The sequence below is a fragment of the Rhododendron vialii genome, chromosome 7a (genome assembly GCF_030253575.1).
Source record: "Rhododendron vialii isolate Sample 1 chromosome 7a, ASM3025357v1".
Classification (NCBI taxonomy): domain Eukaryota; kingdom Viridiplantae; phylum Streptophyta; class Magnoliopsida; order Ericales; family Ericaceae; genus Rhododendron; species Rhododendron vialii.
This window is the reverse complement of record NC_080563.1, coordinates 30792233-30802921: the sequence shown is the minus strand read 5'-3', so window position 1 is coordinate 30802921 and position 10689 is coordinate 30792233.

The window sequence follows — 10689 nt, the reverse complement described above, 5'->3', positions numbered from 1 at the left end:
AGAATTGGTTGTGTAGAGTAACTAGGTTTACTAACTTGTGATCTATATTCGTGAGCTTCTTTTACTGGGATTTTGGAAATATTTCAATTAGTTAATCCTGTATCTAGATCTTGATATTTATGTTCGTATTGGTTGACTATGTCCGACAACTCAGATAAATTAGCCATTGAAGAACTGGCTGAAGAACTACACTTGAATAATCTGTTCATTGTGTTTATTCCTAAAGATTCTTCTTTTAGTAATTTATTCCTAAAGTCTTCTCTTTTAGTATTTTAATCCTAAATTACCATGATAAAGACATACCCCACTTAACACATACCCATAGCCTATTGAACACATACCCTAAGTTTTTTCCCAACCCCTAACTGCCCACCTGGGACTTACTCACGGGGACTTTTACGGATTACTACAGGGTGGTTCAAAGTGGGTGGCCAGTGCAAGGTGCTCGACCGAAGGTAACTAGAATTAATTTACCAATTGAAAATACAGCAGGAATAAAAGAACTAAACGAAAGATCAAAAGGGACAAATCAACTTACAGTTTACTCAGTGTTTAATCCTTCAATAATTTCCTACTTGGCTCTGATACCAAAAGGGGGCGGAAGCACAGACACAGTAGAGGAACATGGGTATTATCAGAGTAGGGGAGAGATACAGAGTGGGGGGTGATCCAAAAGGAGGAGGTGACTGAGATATTTATAGAAAGTGACTAAAGAAATCAATCAGTTAATCAACAATAGTAAAAGCAAAAGGTGAAAGTTGAATAAAACGTTTAATTGAAAATGAATCAATTATGAATAGTAAATCCGTGGGTGAATAGTACTATGAACAGTAATGAATAATAATTCGGATGAATAGTGCAGTTATATAACTGAGTATAGAATAAAATGAACAAAGTATGAACAAAAAGTAATTACTATTACTGGAACTGTAATTCAATTGCTGAATTAAAACAGTACATGAATGGTTTACCGGTTTACAAAGGAAGCTGGAGTAGATTGATACTCAGCAATTAACTGGGATAGAAGAGTATATTCAGAACTCTAATAACTTTGTAGAAGAGTATCTAAAATATCTCTGGGTTAACTCTTGAGAGCAAGTATGCAACTAATTTGCCTCTAATTGCCTTTGTCGACTACATTACTCTTGGATCCTTTTATAGACTAAGGTCCCGAGTATTACAAATAGTACTAGCATGTGATTTTTCCTCTTTCGGTGGAAAAATGATGACTAAAGTAGGTGACTGCTTTCGGTGCTGGTGGGACCAAAAGTAGAAATAATTGATGACTGTTGCTGCTTTCGGTGCAGATGGCCAAAAGCAATTATTGACTGTTGAGAGTTGATGGAGAATGGCCAATAAGGAATAATTGGCTGCTGACTATTGATGCTTTCGGTGGGCAATAATTGACTGTTGAATAATTGACTATGCCATTATGTTTAGGCAAATGGGTCTTGAGCATCTTGAAAAGCAGACCCATATGGGTTTTTGCAAGATGTTGCTGTAGCTGATTCTTCAGATGAATTGTCTTCTTCTTCTTGACTGGCTTGAGCAATTAATTGTTGAGCTAACATCAATAACTGTGAGCACTTGGTTTTTGACTTGGATTTTGACTGTACGAGAGAAATTGGAGTTGGACTTCCAAGTCTAATTGTAGAAAATGTCGGTGAACTTGGTTCAGGAAGAACTGGCTTCTGTTTATTCGGGTGAACCTGTGTAATTGGAACTGGAGCTTTGACTGGAGTTGGGACTTTGACTGGGAATTCTTCTTTGACTTGTTCAATGATGCGGTGATGCTTGTATGCACTCCACCATTTTACCAAATACTGGCGAGTAACTGTTTTGTTATTGATGCTGTATCTCCATTTGAAGATCCATGGTACCTTGTATTTTGCCATGAATAGTAGGAGAATAGGAAATTGACCAGCGTGATGGTTGGTTGGGTATAAAGTTGAAAAATAATTGACTTGATCCATAAGTTCAATTGGTAATAATTCAGGAATGGCTCTATTTTGGTGCCACCATCTGGAGAACCAAGATGGAATTACTGATTTGAATTTGTGATCAAATGAGAAAAATCAAGAGTGGGTAAATGATTCATTTTCATGGAGGATGACTTTGAACCAAGAATCAATATAATCATAGTAATTATATTGAATTAGGTGACCAGGAAGATTTCTGAGCAAAGATGGGTGTCCCCATTCATCAAGACTGACTATATTGTGGATGTAGAGAGAATGGTAAATGACTTTATTTGGATTGACTCTATCAGTAATAGGTTTGATTACAATTAACTTGTGGTGGAGAAGAATGTCTTTGTAAAAAAGAAGGGTTTTATCTGGGTGAGCAGGAATGAAATGCCAACCTGGAGGAAAAAAGGCTTTGACTAATTCGAGGGGGCTGTGAATATTTTTGTGGACTGGTTCAATAGAAAATAAATTGGTTGCAACTGGTTTGAGAACATATTCAGTGGTGCTTACTGGGTAAGTAAATTTTGGTTGACTTAGTTGGATGGACTGGTTTGAAGAAAATGGATCCATTGTGGATGGTGTAATAGTGTGACTAGAGGAAGGAGTGTATGCAAGCCCAGAACTGTAACTGGTCTTGGGGATTTGCCCAAGAACTTGGTACCTGTTGCCGCAATCTGCTGGAGAAAGTGCAAGCTGATTTTTTGTAGGTAAAGCTGGATTCTTGCTTTTGTCTGTCATTGTAAGACTAAATTTGGGTTGTTTGTAAGTATGATGAATAATGAATGCTGCTACAAAATGGCTTTAAATAGCTGAGAAGTACTTTTTGATGAATGAGATACTATTATGATTTGTTAAATAAAAATTCTCTGGTGAGAAAATCAGGGATAGAATTTTGGTCTCCCTTAATATATTCAATATCAAAATCAAAAATACTTAAAATTGACTGCCATCTGGCAAAGATCTGTTTACTAGCTATGTTCTTAACATCTTGTTCCAGAACATATTTTGCACTTTTACAATCAATTTTGACTAAAAACTTTTGGTTTAATATATCATCTTGAAATTTGGAAATACATAAGACTAGTGCTAAAATTTCTTTTTTAATAGTACTATAATTGCCTTGTGCTTTATTCCAAAGACCAGAATGAAAGCGAACAATTTGTTCAGGGGAACTAGGATTGACTTTTTGGAGGAGGATGCCACCATAACCAATATCTGAGGCATCAGTTTGGATAACTTTAAAAGAATTGACTGTAGGAATACCTAGACATGGTAATGTCTTAACATATTTTTTAACTTGTTGGACTATGAAAGTGTGTAGAGATGACCAAGGAGGGGGTTTGTCTTTTAATCTTTCAAATAGTGGTTGACATGTCTTCCTAAGATCTTTATAGAATTCTGCTATGTAATTTAAAGATCCTAAAAATCTTTGTAATTGATTTTTGTCAGTAATTTCATCAGGAAATTTATCAGCAAATTGAATTGCTCTACTAATTGGTACTATGGTAAACTGATGAATGTCGTATCCTAAAAATCTTATTTTAGTTTGAAATAATTTAATTTTAGGGGCAGATATGACTAAACCATTATTTTTAATGGTATTGACAAATGTATTTAAGTGTTTCCAATGTTCATCAATAGAATTGAAAAAGATGAGAACATCATCTATGTAAACAAGGATGAATTGACTGAATGGGTTAAATATTTCATTCATGATATTTTGGAATTCACTTGGTGCATTTTTTAATCGAAAAGGCATTACATTCCATTCGTAATGTCCAAAAGGTGTAGTAAATGCTGTTTTGTACCTATCATTGGGATGTAACTGGATCTGCCAAAATCTACTTTTTAAATCAAACTTTGAAAAGATTACTGCATTGCTTAATCGGTTGATTAAATCTTTTTTATTAGGTATTGGGTATCTGATCCATTCTAGTACTTCGTTTAATGGTTTGTAATTAATAACTAATCGTGGTACACCTCTTTCTTTTTCTGCATTTTTATTGACATAAAAAGCTGGACATGACCATGGTGATTTATTTTTTTGAATGATGTTATTACTTAGTAATTCATTAATTTCTTTTCTTACAGGTTTCCATTACTTCAGGGTTCATTTGAATAGGTCTAGATTTTGTTGGGATCTGATTTTCATTAAATTCTTTTACATATGGTAGAGTTACTATATGCTTTTTCCGATGCCAAAAGGCACTAGGGAGGCTAGAACAAACTTTTTTTACTAATTTTTCTTTGAATTTTTCAATTTGTTGAATAAGATTTGTATCAATAAGGTGTTGTTCAACTAATTTTTATCTGATTTCATTCTGTAGGAATCTTAGTTGATTTTCTTTCTGATCTAAAGAAGGTACAGGGTAGTTTTTAATTTGCTTTAATTCACGAAATTCTGGTTTCGTTAAAAAATTAAACGTTACTTGTTGATCAAAAGGTTTAGTGGTAATTCCTTCATGATTAGTTGTGAAAGGATAAAGTAAACAAATAAAAGGTGTTCCTAAAATCACCCTATCAGTTAAGTCTTGGACTAACACAAAAGAAGTTCTAAAGCAAACTTCATCTTGACAAATATGTACTTTGGGTAATTTATAATTAATTTGCATTTTACTACCATTTGCAGAACTCAATTGTTCAGTTGTTTTGTGAAAATACATAGTAGGAACCAAACCTTCTTGTATACAATTAAGGTCTGCTCCTGTGTCAATAAGAGCACTGACTTCTATTTGGAAATCATGTACTACTAATTTAACTTTAGTATACCACTTTTGGTAGCAATCCTGGTAATTAGTATCTTTTTCATTCTGAGCCTTTAACTGATTGTCAGATTTTTTTAATTTGGTAATTTCTTTTTTAATAAGATTAACTTCTTGTCTGAGATTTGGTACAGTAGTTTGTTTAATAGTTTGATTTTATTTTATTTTAGTAGGGGATTGACCAGGGGTGCTATGGAGAATAAAATTCGTTGTTTTCTTTGTGACTGTTGTAACTGTATTAACTTTTTTGTAATATTTTTCTAGGTAATGAAAAAAATAGATTTCGGTTCTTATTTCGTTCATGAAATTCTCCCATTGAGCAATTATCTTTGTTTGTCTAGATTGTGAATATTTAGTAGCATAGTCTTTCCTTTTTTGTTTATTTCTCTTAGACTTAAATTCTTTGTATAATTTATCAAAATTAATTTCAAAATCTTTATGTAAAACGAGTAAACTTTGGTCAACTATTTCTTCAAAATCTGTTTGAGTTGGAGACCCTTGGGAGGTGTCTTCATCTTCAAATTTTGACTGGGTAGAATAACATGGTTTACTAATTTGTGAGCTTGACTCAACACCTTTTAGTTTAATGTTAGGGTCAAGCAAATTTTTGTCTTTCCTAGGCTTGGTGACTGATCTGTCAATAGTAACTGAGCTATTTGACCGACTTAATTCTTTGATTCTCAGAGGAGGGTTTGTTCTTTGTTGATCAAAACTTATCCTAACCGTACCATCTAGGTATTGTTGAATATAATCTAGATCAATCGTGTCATTCTGGAGTTTCTGTGGGAAACTCTCATTTTCACTAAGCCAACTAGCTGGTAACTGGATGTCATTCCAAGAAATGGTTTTGGATACTTGAATATTGGCATTTGTACTACTTTGAATAAGGACAGTTTTGTCTTTTGGACTTTTGACTAATGCGTGGATATTTAAATTAGTTTTCATACATTTGTAATAAAGACGGTAGATTAATGCAATGGACTGACTTCCTTCAAGCATTTGAGTGATTGCGCCAGCAGTTTGGATATTTAAAGTTAATGCTTTTAAAATATTCTTGTCATTTAAACTAAGGGGTAAATCGGGGTAATAGTTGAAGTAGACTGGACCATTATGTAGGCTTGACTCCATTAATCCTAACAAACTATCACTATAGACTGTGAATCTGCTATCTCTTAGAGACAGTAATACTGAGGAATTTAATCATTTTCTTGTAAGTGGTTTAATAGCTACTTGTATTAATCCTACATGAATATATTTATATCCTCTTTCGAGATGTCTTTTAATTGATTGTTGACTGAGAAGAGAACATCGTTCTTCTTGTTTAGTAATAGCATAAACATGTTCTGCAGTTTTTGCTACTTGATCCGTACGAAAAGTATCATCAAGGAAACTTGACTTGTAAATCTCTTTTACTGGGATTTTGGGAATATTTCAATTAGTTAATCCTGTATCTAGATCTTGATACTCATGTTCGTCTTGGTTGACTATGTCCGACAACTCAGATAAATTAGCCAATGAAGAACTGGCTGAAGAACTACACTTGAATAATCTGTTCATTGTGTTTATTCCTAAAGATTCTTCTTTTAGTAATTTATTCCTAAAGTCTTCTCTTTTAGTATTTTAATCCTAAATTACCATGATAAAGACATACCCCACTTAACACATACCCATAGCCTACTGAACACATACCCTAAGTTTTTTTCCAACCCCTAACTGCCCACCTGGGACTTACTCACGGGGACTTTTACGGATTACTACAGGGTGGCTCAAAGTGGGTGGCCAGTGCAAAGTGCTCGACCGAAGGCAACTAAAATTAATCTACCAATTGAAAATACAGCAGGAATATAAGAACTAAACGAAAAATCAAGAGGAACAAATCAACTTACAGTTTACTCAGGGTTAATCCTTCAACAATTTCCTACTTGGCTCTGATACCAAAAGGGGGCGGAAGCACAGACACAGTAGAGGAACATGGGTATTATCAGAGTAAGGGAGAGATACAGAGTGGAAGGTGATACAAAAGGAGGAGGTGACTGAGATATTTATAGAAAGTGACTTAAAGAAATCAATCAGTTAATCAACAATAGTAAAAGCAAAAGGTGAAGGTTGAATAAAACGTTTAATTGAAAATGAATCAATTATGAATAGTAAATCCGTGGGTGAATAGTACTATGAACAGTAATGAATAGTATTTCGGATGAATAGTGCAGTTATATAATTGAGTATAGAATAAAATGAACAAAGTATGAACAAAAGTAATTACTATTACTGGAACTGTAATTCAATTGCTGAATTAAAACAGTACATGAATGGTTTACCGGTTTACAAAGGAAGCTGGAGTAGATTGATACTCAGCAATTAACTGGGATAGAAGAGTATATTCAGAACTCTAATAACTTTGTAGAAGAGTATCTAAAATATCTCTGGGTTAACTCTTGAGAGCAAGTATGCAACTAATTTGCCTCTAATTGCCTTTGTCGACTACATTACTCTTGGATCCTTTTATAGACTAAGGTATATTTATATAATATAATTGAGCTCGCGAGCCAATTCGAGCCGAGTTTCGACTAGCTCGAGCTCGGCTCTTTTACGAAACGAGCCCAGGACTCAAGCTCGAGCTCGTTCGTTTGTGTCTCGAGCCGAGCCGAGTCCAGCCGTTGTCGAGCCGAGCTCCGAGCCGCTCGCGAGCCGCTCGGATCGTTTGCAGCCCTACTCACAACGGTATAATTAAATTTAGCAACATCCTTATAAATAATATTAAATTTTAGGCTTTGAATAACCGAAACTAGCAATATTTTTCAATAATCAAAATTTGTCGATCCCACATTAAATAAGTTAATTAGTTTCAAAATTTGGATACACGCATGTTTCAATTGGTATTTTCTTCTTCTCTTCTTCGCCAACTCTATATCTTCTCCATTTTACCCATTAATTATTTCTTTCTTTCCCTCCAAAAGTGAAGTTCATATCACTCGATCATCTACAATTCAACCCATTGTCACCGAATTAAAGTATTTCACTCTTCTTTCCCGTTTTTATTTTTTTTCAAAAAAAAAAAATAATAGGAGGAAAGAAGTCACCGATTTTTTTCCAAAATTAAGAGAGGGAGTCGATACATTTTTACCCAAAAAAAATGTAAATGAAGAGAAGTGAAAGATGGAAAACTGAGGGGAAGAGAGAGTGAAATTATTATGGACCCATTTTTTTGGTTATGAACTAGAAGCAATCATTGTGAACCTCAACATTGGTAAGCTTAGCAACCTCTTAAATGAATAATCAAAAGCTGATGTGTCAACTTTTGATTATTCATTTTTTATTATACCACTGTGGATGGCCTTATGGGGAAAATTCATTTACTATTTGTTATTTGGATGGTGAGAAACGAATAGATAAGAAAATGGACTATTTTTCTCCAAATCTCACTTTTTTTCTCCATTTAGAGGGATTTGGTGAGGAAGGAGTTTCAAGGAGAAGGCCAATCAAAATAGTTGAAATAGTTGTTGCGTTTAGATGAGTTTTTGAGAATTTTTTAGTTTAGTTTTTGGGTAATGAGTGGAGAGAGAAATATGATAATGATTGAAAATAGTGGTAATGAGTGGAGATAGAAATATGATAATGATTGAAAATAGTGGTAATGAGTGGAGAGAAATGAGAATAATGATTGGAGAGTAAAGAGAGAAATGAGAGTAATAATTAGAAATAAGGGTAATGAGTATTTTTTGAGTTAAATTTTTTTTTTCAAGCTCCCATCCAAACAAAGCAACGTACTATTTATTTTTATTTTTTATAATTTTTTCTTTATTTCTCACTATAATGTTCAATCCAAATGAGAAATTTCACGATAAATCATAACCCTTTCCTTCATTTCATTTTCTCATGAAACCCTCCATCAGGGCTGTTAAGTGGGAAAATGGGCAACACTTTTTTTCTTCCGGGGTACATAAGGGCAACATTTTTTATTGTCACGGTAAATGCATTTGGACATAGGAATAACAAGTACTTCTGACCCGTCTCCCCCTCCGACCTCCCCACCCTAATCGAAGTGGAAATTTTCCAACTCAATAAGCAAATGGCCTTGCCCTAATCGAAGTGGGAATTTTCCAACTCGATAAGCAAATGGGGTAGGGGATGGTATTTGTGTTCCCTGCCCTGTTTTAACCCGATCCAACTCCGATTATAGTTATTATTATTATTTTTTGTATATTCTTCTTAGATTTCATTGTCCAGATATTATAAGAGTAATATACCAATTAATAAATTACTAGTTTATGTCTTTGTTTTCTTTATTTATGTTTTTTAAACTCTCATCAATTATCAATATATTGTTTTCTTGTCAAAATTGTAATGCCCCGAATTTTGAGAACATTAAATAGACAATTTCATTTCAAAATAAATGGAGTCTGGCTCAATATTATATCATAAATCTCAAAGGAGTATTCTTATTCAACAAAAGGAGGGTAAACTAGGGTTCCTATCTACTGCTCCACTTCTTCCTCCATCCTGGCCAGCTCCTCGGCTCCAAAAGCCTCCAAGGTGTAGAGTTCACCCTGTTCATCTATAAGATCTGACACATGATACCGGCGTCGCCACCAATATAATATGTCAGGGTCACCAAAGGTAACATCGTGAGCTACGAAGGCTCAATAAAATAACCCATACCCTCTAACCCTTAACTTACATACAATTGTCATAAAATTCAACAATTTCCACTTAGAACATGCATATCTAACAAAATAGTAAACAATGACACATCCGTATTCATTATCCGAACTAACGTTGGTGTCCAAGATTTCTGAGTTTTTCTCCTACGCGACATCTCGTAAACCGTGTCACCGTTTCACTTTTCGATTTCCAAATCAACATTTTCAAAATCCGTTTTACACATCCAACATCGGTTCTGCCGTTCCGGTCTCCCGAGTATCCTCACAATGGTTCCGCCGCACCAGGTTCCCATTGGCACACAATTTGCATTGGCTCCTCTCCGCGGATAACCAAGCCATACCTCACCATGGTTTCGCCGATCCGAGTTCCCATGGGAACGCACACAACCTCACAATGGTTCCGCTATTCCGGATTTCCATTGGAACACACACAAAACTTACACCACACAATGGACTACCATGTCCGGCCACATTGCGGTTTCCAAAATATTTCACATTTTCAAAACACGCCTTTTCGTTAACCACACCCTAGGTGCCATGTTTCTACTTTTTCGATTTTTGTGTCTCGTTTTCATGCATAGACTCCACGATAGGACTTTTCACAAGCACGAATCATTCATGGAAATTGTGAAACTAAACTAACAATATCATCCAACTCAATATTGCTAATCATGCTCATAACCATTCTAAGATCAAAATATGAATACTTCTAATCAAGCGTTAAAGTCTTATCTTTCGAAAGTCGTTCTATCTTACTTTTTGAGAAATTCTAAACAACATATGTTTATTCAAAGTTATAAGTCGATTATTCCAACATGCTTACACTTCCATTAGCGAAAATAAGTTCATTAATAATCATGCATTCCAACCTTTATAACCGATAGATAACCTTATCTACTTAGAGAAAACGTTTAAGAAAGTTATATTAGACATTCTACTTTTCAACATACGATTCTATTATACGTAGAGCTAGTGGACTAGGGATTCTACTTATACTTAGAGATAGAAGTAAGAATATCCTACCTTTCTTCTTGGCGGTAGTGACGACTACGGAGAGAAAAGTACGCCGGGCGGAGTAACTTCTTACGGTATGTCTCCGGAAGTTTCGAGAGAGAAAGGTTTCTCTCGAAACTTGATATTGACTAAACTACTTAAACTTTATGGATCGAAAAAGGTGTTTTAGGAGAGTTTCTTGAAGAACTTGGGAAGAACTTCAAGAACAACAAAAACAAAGCAATAATAAAGCAAGAATACAAGACTTTCTTAGAGAGAGAAGTTGCTAGGTGAATGTGTGAGTTG